The 10491-nt window shown below is 30.9% G+C and overlaps 1 long non-coding RNA gene across 1 annotated transcript; it reads left to right on the top strand.

Annotated features, from left to right (window-relative positions):
* Window positions 1–2735: 2735 nt before the first annotated feature.
* LOC125588611 lies at window positions 2736–8928 on the top strand. Its single transcript, XR_007324743.1, has 2 exons — window positions 2736–4717; window positions 7110–8928. It is a non-coding gene; the product is annotated as an uncharacterized LOC125588611 (long non-coding RNA).
* The last annotated feature ends 1563 nt before the right edge of the window (window positions 8929–10491 follow it).

Genomic DNA, 10491 nt, shown 5'->3' with positions numbered 1-10491 from the left:
ATCCATAAATAAAATAAAAATTTTAAGAATAAATGAAAAATCTATAAATAATATCAAATAATAATATTTAATTACAATATATATATTATTTAACTTTTTTAATTATAATACCTAATATAATAAATTTAATACATAAAAATATTGTAAAAATTATATAAAATATAAACTATAATTTATATGAACTATAATATATACTTATAACTTATATATAATTCTTTAAATATATGTATATATATGCATATAACAGATCGAATCAGATATTCGTTCCTAAAAATATTAATATTTGTGATTTGCTTCGGTTTTTATAGATATTGCATTTTATTATTTGATTTGCTTCGTAGAGTTACGGATATCCGGATTTTTCGGTTCGAATCAAAACGAATAACGAATCGAATCAAAAATTTACGAATATTTTTCCCAACATATCCGTAAATAATAAAAATAATATATGTATAATTGGACTTTCGATCCGTTATTGTTTTGATTCAAATCGAAAAATTTGGATAGTGTGAGTTTTATTGGAATCTTACATGTGAGTTTTATATTTAAAAACAAAACGTAAAATACATAGTGTGAACATATTTATGTAGAATTTGGCTGAGAATCTTTCTACACGTGACACATCAGCGTTTTCATTCTTAAATTGTTGTGAGACTAACACGTGTCTATTATAGTGTGAATGCATTTATTACAATATTTCTCCTTTAATATATAAGAGATCGCTAAGAATAAACTGACACAAAAACTTTGATGGATTAACCAGCTGATGATTGGCAACTGGTTACACAATGTATGGCATTAACATTGATTCTGAATTAAATTTACTGTATCATTCTTATGTTTCATTTTCATTATCGTTTTAGATTTGTGTACACAGATTAAGAAAATATTTAATTTTGTATATTTTAAAAATAAAAATATTACTATCTATACATCTAAATATATTTTAATAGGAAAATAAAATCGGTACAACTACAATTAAACTAAAACGGAAAGAGAACATCGTAAGAAAGGCGATAGATAGTAGATTTTGAAAATGTCAAGTCACTCGATCTAAAATTTATGTAAGAACGAATCTTAGTTAGATCTATCTATCTATTAGTAATAAGTACCATGAAAATATAGGTGAATTTTAATATGACGTGGAAGGTTTATGGAAGCTTGCGGTATTGGTAGACTGGTAGGTGGGGACAACTCGAGCCCTCTGAACGACAACGTTTGGTGGGCATTTCAGATGAGATTAATTAGTTACTATTTATAATTAAATAGATATCGTTGAAAAATTGATCTGAATCTGCATATAATCAGTTTCTTCGTTACTTAGGGATGATTTGTGCTCGTTTATTTTAACTAGGCTTAAAGATATATGTGCTCGTCACAAACACTTTTGAACGAATAAAGAAAATATACCCACACGTGTATATAAAACCAAACACAGACAGGAAGAAAGAAAGAAACGGGGGGAGACATGGAGAAGCCCATCAACCTACAGCAAATCTTATCCACTTCATTGACAGGTGCGTAACAAGATCTCTTCATTGAAAGGAAGAGGAGGACCACATTTATTGTATACGGGAGTAGATAGTTAGATGTGTTTTCATTTTCACTATCTAAAAAGAAACTAAAAACATAGATCAAAGTTCACATTTATTGTAAACATGTTTTCGAGAGGAATACATTTAATTTTTTTTTTTTTAAATTCGACAACATACCGAAGGAAAAGGATTATCATCATGATACTCATGTCAGAATAACACTACAACGGTAACATTGCCAATAAAGCTAAGACATGGTACACTGATTCCCTAAAGCGAAATAATGTTTTGAATGTTTATAGTGGTCCGAGGAGAACGGTTGTGAATGTTTATAGTGGTCCGAGGAGAACGCACTGCAGGACAAAAAACTGTTCACCAATCAGCCAAATTTTTGTTGCTTTTGTTTTTGTTAAAATTAAATAAATAAAGCTCCGAATGGTAAAAACGGGTTGAGCGATGAGGTCAAGTGGAATGCATAATGCGATACGGTTTAACTGCGGTTTGTTTAAAATAAATGGTTTAAAATAAACGGTTCAAAACAAAATATAAATGGTAACATATATAAGGAATAATGTAACTGCGGGATACATATAATATATTTATATTTTAGAAACTAAAAGATAAGTGATGGTAATATAATTTATAATTATATATTTTATTTTAAAAAATATTTTATATATCTGATGCTAATATAATTTATAATTATATATTTTATTTTAAAAAATATTTTATATATGAAATTAATATGGTATTTTTGAGATTTTATGGCCAGTATCATATAATTGCTCTAGTTCGAATATTTAGAAAATTCGGTTCTTTTTTTGAAACTCAGTTCAGTTTAGTTAACACAGTCAGAAATCAGCTAATATCCAACATAATCTTGGATCCCATTTGGTTCCGATTCGGTTTCAATTTTTCGGTTAACTCATGTTTAAATTCAGCAAATTTGATTTTTTCCGAATAAAATATCAAATTTTAAGCGTTTTTGATTATTTTTTTGGATAAAACAGAGAATTTTAAATATTTTTGGATAAAAAGTATTCTAGTATTTTTTTTTAGATATTTTGATTTATAAATAGTATTTTTAAATTATTTGATTATTTTTAAAATAAATATAGTTAATATTTATAAGTATATAAATTGAAATCTAAAATTTTGGATATCCACTCAGTTATTGATTCGGTTTCAGTTTGGTTTTGATTCTTTAATTTTAGAGATATAAAATCTGCTATGATAGTTGGTAGGATTCAAACCTAAACCGAATCTCTTTTTTGGTTTGATTCTTCGGTGCTCAGATTAATGTTCTAGATAATAAAATTATTTTTAGCATTATTAGTTTCTTATCCAAGTATTACGTATTTAAATTTTAGTTCAACCTTAGTTTATGTATGTTATATAGATGAAATATTAGTATATGTATTTATGTTTTTCTATATTTTAATAACTAAACCAGAAAAATAAATGTATCTACATTAATATGTGTAACCACACTTCATTAATTTCTTTTCGGTTGAGGGAGTGGTCCACTAACAAATATGTCCCGCACATGATTTTTACTTTTCTTATTTATTTAATTTTAACAAAAATTTGGGCGAATGGTGAACAAATTTTTGTCCTGCAGTGCGTTCTCCTCGGACCACTATAAACATTCAATGATAAACATTCAATGTTTCAGTAGTTTTGTGCTTTTGTTATATCAATAAAGTTGGATATCCAGTTACAAACAAAATAAAGTTAGATATCAATATTATTTGGTGAAACATATGATTGGTTAAAACTGATATCGTGTGGTCACCATCGTCTCATCGATATGAAGATTGGACACGGTTCATCATGCATGTGCGTAGGTATAACAAAATTTCCTAAGTTGAAATTCCATATTTCTCTAAATTACTTGGTCATAATGTTCGGTAGTTTTTGTCGATATTAATTGGTGAAACGTTTTTAAAAGAAAAAACCTTAGTGAAACATATATATATAATTTGGTTATTGCTGATTCAGCTCTAATTTTTTGGGATTGGTATCAATATTCAACATAGGAAATCTAGTTACAACTACGCACATTGTTGGCTTCGAATCTTTATTTTACGATCAATAAATATATAAATATGTTAGCAAAAAAATATAAATAAAAAGCTTTTGTTTTCCAAAAAAATGTGAGTCAACAAATTAAACAAAGGGTTCGTGTGATTAGCTGGCACGTGCAAGGCTCTCTACTCCATATGTTTATCAAGCATTGTCGTAATCGTTATATTATTTTATTTTTTTGAAAAAGGGCATATAATCGTTATATTATTAAGGCTGGACAAATAAATTTTTTTGGATATCTGTAACTTTACGAAGCAAAACAAATACTGATTTACAATATCCGTAAGAAATGAATCAAATCATAAATATTAATATTTTTAAGAACTGATATCTGATCTGATCTGATCTGTTATATGCACGCATATACATATATTTCCAATATTTTATATATCAATTATTTATAAATTATATAAATATTATATTCTATGTTAATTTTACAATATTTTATATATCGAATTTTTATATTATTTATCAGAATTTTTAAAACTAAATAATTTTGATTTTTGTAATGAAATATTATCATAATATATATTTTTGAATTTTTATTTATTTAAATTTTATATTTAATTTGTACGGATCGAATTGAATATTCAGTTAAAAATATGATTTTTTTTTTTAATATTCTCAATACCGAATATTTGGGTACCTACATATCGAATCAAATCGGATAGTTGATTATTCACAACAAAATAGATCGAATTACGAATGCCTCTAAAACCTTGATATTCGATCGGTGTCACCCCATATTAACTTATAGTTGATCGCGTGGAGTCTCTTCCTCCATTGTATATCTTCTTCTATAAGTAGCTAGGGTTCCTCCTTTGCATAAATATATACTTTTTGTTGACTGAGTATATATATATATATATATACTTTCTTTACATTATTATAACTTTTTAAGAATAGTTATGGGTCTATGAATGGTATATATGTTTGTTCAAAAAAAAAAAAGAATGGTATATATATCCGAAGACGTAGGTGGTGATCAAGAGTGGTTGGGTTCGATGCAAGGCTTGTCAAAGTGAGCAATCTTATGTGTTCTCATCTTGGTTTCGTTGTCTGTTCGACCTTGGCCTCGATCTCTCATCGAAACCGTAATTCTACAACTTTGTTAACCCTTATCGATTATTTCATTATTGCATCCTTCTTATGATGATATATATCGTCAACTACTAGGTATCGATTTGTGATTGATCAGGATGAATAAAAACTTCTTGTTTCTGAGTGTTCTAAAAAAATACTTTTCACACTGTTACACATACTCATACAATTTGATTGAAGCTGTATATGCTTATAAGTCTTTTCGTCAACATAGTTATAAATCTATATGTTCATATATATAGACACGTATTTTTCTTCTTTGCATAAAGTTCTACTAATTAGGTATGCCGATTTTCTATATGAATGAACAATTTGCATTTGAAAATTGATGACATGACGCCCTAAAGATGTATAGAAGAATTCGTGTAAAGGCATTTGGTTAATCTAGTTTTAATGACATGTTTTACCTATATTGAATAGTATGCATATTCTGTATACGCTTATTTGTATATACGTATATAGCACATATTATTATACATATATATATTGACGTGAGAGACTTCCATATAGCTAAGCATGCTTGTTGAATCTGCACATATGCATAGACCATGAGTGTAGTGTATGCATATACAGATCGTACGTGTCCTCTTGAGGTAAAAAACGTCGCCCTATTTGATATTAACAAATTCATATAGTCATCATGTCTAGTGTTTTTAATTTATCTGACGATGGGTATTCTTACAACTTGTACACAACAAAGTACAGCATATTAAGAGTCGTTACTTCCTAAGGAGTCGAAAGCCGTATTTAGTGTATTTTGGAACAAATTTTAAAAAGAGTTGTCTGTGATGGTAAAAAACAAAAGCCAAGGTCGATCAGACAACCAAACTAAGATGGAACCAGATCGGGACTGGTCCTTTGACAAATCCACCAACTTCGCTGGGCTTATATACTTTTATACCGATCTCTTTATATGTGTGCATGGTTCAGTGGACTGGAGTAATTAGACGAATTTTGAAAAAAGAAAAAGAAGAAGAAGAGGAAGATCGAACCACCTCATACCTTACCAACCCAAAAAAAAAATCACATCATGTTTGTCTTTTCTTTTTGCAACTGTATCACATCTCTTTGCAACTGTATCACATCTCTTTGTTTGTCTCTTGGTTTCCTCTCTAAAACCCTTCTGGCCGGGTAGGTGCGTGTTCGACGCGTGATTCATGTCTTCCAATTAAAGTACAGTAAATACATTTATGATTCAGTGTTGGTTTATAACTTTTGGTTATCGTTTGGTTTAGTCATCTGGTTTACTTTATTTGCTTTTTACATATAGCTCATATTGTATACATGCCCTGAATAAAGGCAACAAAAACCCATACTTCCAGCCCTCAAAATACAATCTGGAAGTAAGATTAACCTACTTTGTGATGTTACCAAATTTAGATATTTATATTAATATGTCCTGTTGTAAAAAATGCACCTTAATATGTCATTTAACAACTTAACTATTCAATTGATTCAACTAAATATTTGCATATTTCTGAAATAAAATAACTAAAAAGATATATATATATATGTATATATATACATATTTTACTTAGATGGCAATCTAATAAAATTTTACTATCTTTAAAAAATATAAATATACAGTTTTTAAAAAAATACTCCATTTGTTTCTTAAAAATTGTCACTTTAGGTTTTTTTTGTTACATAAAAAGTGTCGTTTTAGATTTTCAATGCAATTTTTACTTACTTTTAGCTGAATATTAATTGTAAAATGCATTGATCTAATAAATAAATTTATTTATCTCAAATATTATTGGTCTGTTAGATGTAATTAATGAAAACATAAATACATTTCATTCATTTTCTTAATATGTGTGAAAATGTTTAAGTAACACTTATAATGAAACGGAGTGAGTACTAAATTTTATAAATATCTAAGTAACTAAATATTATTGTAATGATTATCAAATAACTATTATACATTAATATTCATTTAATTTCGACACATATAATAGAAAAATTTATAATATTAAATATAAATTATAGTATTATTAAACATTAAATTAAATAATCAATATCATTAAATGACCTATTCTATTAATTAATTTGTAAATAATAAATTAAATTAAAATATCTATACACACAAAATAAAAATATATATTCCTATATTTACAATATACTTTAACTTATAAAAAAGATTATAAAAATATTAAATCAATGATAATTTATTATCATTTATAAAATAATTTTAAAACTTTAGATATTAAAATTAAATAAATATATATTTACTTGATAAAAAATAAAATATTTAAAATTAACTAATATTTATATTATAGTGAAATGAGTTACCGTTGATATTTTTTATTGTAGATTTTTATGGGTTATTTCATCATTCATACAGCATTTTTTTTTTGATGACTCTGGTGTCCGGATGACCCGTAGGACTCCGACTAGCGCCCAAAGACCGTCCGGTGAACCCCCGTAGGAGCCGCCGGAGCCCGCCGAGGATCATCCAGAGGTGCTGGCCAGCCACATGTAATTGGACCAGTGGCCGTGCTCGTGTGAAGTGTCCGTATTGGGCCCGAAGACCCTCAAGAGCAACATCTGCCAGCGGTGGCCCTCGAACCCTTGACCTCCCGAAGAAGGGGCAGAGAGCGAGATAGTTCAACCACCACTGGACCACTAAAGCGCGGTTCATTCATACAGCATTTTACTCAGATATAAACGACTTTAACACATTAACTCATTAAGTATTAAAAGTTTATAAAACAAAATTTGACCAAGTTGAAACATATTAAAAGATGTATTCTTCTATTTTAATTTTAATTTGTTAAAAATAAAGTGAAACAAATGAGAGACACACCAAATAAATGAATTATCTTATTTTGAATCTTTGATTATTATATAGTTATATTTATAAAAAAATTATTTTGACTAAAGAATATTATAAACAAATGAGAGATTTACCAAATAAACTGTATGAAAATGTTTGCGTGCAGGAAAACAATACATCTAGGAGGAATTACAGACAATGGTCAATGAGCTGGTTTATAGTTCCAATCAGAACCATTATTCCATAACCAATCAATGGAAATGAAATGATTGGCCTTAACAGATGTAACCGGTTTCAAGCTTTGTCCTCAGTGCAGTTACTGTAACTAGATCAACATAGACGTCATCTGAATCTTGCAGATTTTGAACTGTCATCTCACGGACTAATGATTGAAGAATCATTGTCCTGGACCTCCTGGTTTTCTAGCTGATGAACACTCTGGCCTCAAAATCTCACACATATGTGACAGCCAACCTGCTTTTAACTTGTGGGGAAAGAAACATAATTTGCTCTAGGTTTTTTCACGTTTGGTCAACCCTGGAAATGTCGCCAGGGTCATTTATTTTCTTTAGTTGAAACTTTATTTTAGAAGTTTAGTAAAGTTACTACTAAATCACTGAAACTCCTTCCTAAAATTCTTATAACTCTTTAGTTATTTTTAAAATTTAACGAGTTTGATTATAATATTTTTTTTAAAGTAATAAAATTAGGCATGTTTTTATTGAGTAAACTATTCAGAGTTTCTTATTGGTTAAAAATACTTAGCAGAGCTACAAGTTTCAGCATAAGAGAAAAATAAACAAAAGCAGAGGATTATGATTGAAACCACAACCTGTCTAATTAGCTATCCTTCAAGCTGGGCCAGTCTTCTGTTTTGTTTCAACCTCCATAATAAGCCTTTAGCAACACTCTGTTTCCCAAGAAAAAAGGAATAGCACACTCTGTTGCCTATTACCAACTTTACCTTCTTCAAAACCGTGTTTGTAACCAACTCTGGTGACACCTCTGTTCGCAACTGAGGCTGAGGTCGCATGCTGTGGTCTTGATGGTGTGACCTTAGATGGCTCGGTCTGAAAATTTGGAGAGAAAAGCAAGTTTAGGGTTTTAAGTTGATTACTTTGCTACTTTCTTGGTGTTCAAGAAAGATATAATTACTTGCATTGTAGAACTATACCTTGTCATGAGACATCGGTCTAAAGCCGGAGTGTCAACAGACTCAACACCACCTTGTCTAAAGGAGGACAAGGAGTGTCAACAGACTCAACACCACCTTCTTCATCAAGAGCTCTATCGTATCATCTGAAATCACCACAATCTCATCATAGTTCACGCAATGATCACTTCGGCTCCTTTCTTGATCACACTTATATTGTTCATGGCTGTACTTACAAGAACCGTCTGATTGATTGATAAACCATCCTTCTCGAATTCTCCTGCATCCAGATTCATAAACCAATAAAGAAAACTATTTCTCTTAGGTCTGTTTCAGACCACAACTTCTTCAGTAACGGAGCGGAAGTACCGTCTAGTAACCGATAATGCGAAGATATCGTTGAATTCTGAGAATACCCGCTATCTAAACCTTCTTAAAGCCGTTGAATTCTTAGAGAATGCCCGGAAGTAAGGATTCAAGAGTTTGTTAACACCAAAGCTCTAGTTTATTAATCAATAATTCAAAAGTTGTGACTCTTACAAATAAGAGTTCACTATTTATACTAATAAGAAAAAAACCTAAGTTCTTAAGGATTAAAGATTAGGATATAATCTTCTATCCTAAAGTCTTTAATCATTATCTTTCTAAATATTAAGAATACTAATAAAAAGGAAACAATAAAACCAAAGCCCAATAGAAATAGGATGCTACACTGCATCAGTCCCTCCCCCTTTGAGAGATTCGTCCACGAATCCGGACAGTAACGCATCACCTGGCTCAAATTTGAACAAACGTTCGACGTTAAAAACGTCAGCTGCATGTACATGCGGGGGCAACGGAAGACGATATGCGTTCGCAGTGATCTTCCCAAGAATCTCCAGTGGTCCCGTCTTCCTCGTCTTTAGCTTACCATAAGATCCTTCACACTCCTTGGCATGCGCACTATTTCTTGTGAAGTCCGGAGCAATCCCAAGAGCGATTGGTTCCACTTGAACTGTAGGAGATTGAACATGAACCACTGTAACGTCCACTTGTTCACTACTAGCGGCGAGGATAACCACGACGAACTCAAGATTCATGAGAAGCACGATGTCAAACTCTCTTTTTAAAACTCTCAGGTGTAGTTTATGTAAGGATGAGACGGAAGGCAAAAGGTGAACGGTCGGATACGCAGATCCTAAGGCCAAAGAACTCCACGATTGTCTCACCAAAGAAAACATTTTCCCTTCTTTAATCACAAAGAACGTGCGACTACCACATTGATAGGCCGCCCAAACGCTTTTCTTTTGTTGCACTAGCTGTAGTTCTCCATCGTTTATTGCAAATCCCATGTGAAACACCTTGTCTGCAATGACTATGATCCAAAAATAACCCCTTGCTGACATGTATCTCTCAAAAGGACAACTGCAGTTTTTCTCACCTCGCAGGTCAAGATTTTCAGAAGAGACTTCAACCGAATGAATAAGATCCCATCCCTCGTAAAACGTGCACCTCGTTACGTCGTCCAAGAAATTTTTTCGAGTGTTCTTGTTAGGTAATGGGCGATGTGTTGACTTGAAAATATTTAACCCTACACCACAAATGAGCTTATGACCCACTGATCTTGTCATAGCCCACACAACCATAGAGAACTTCGTGCGAGATGACGGCAACACTGAAAATAATTGCTTGACTACGGGAAAGTATGTAGCAGCTTCACAAACACGTTGATAGTCTGAGTTAGAATACTCCCACAAGTTTCTTGAGTCACAAGAAAAGTCACTCCAACAAATTAATGCCACGAATATGCAACCTAAACCCGTACGTGGACTATGCACAACCTCAACTTTCCTCTTAGA

This window comes from Brassica napus, chromosome C6, assembly GCF_020379485.1.
Source record: "Brassica napus cultivar Da-Ae chromosome C6, Da-Ae, whole genome shotgun sequence".
NCBI lineage: Eukaryota > Viridiplantae > Streptophyta > Magnoliopsida > Brassicales > Brassicaceae > Brassica > Brassica napus.
This window is presented reverse-complemented; position numbering and strand designations above follow the sequence as displayed.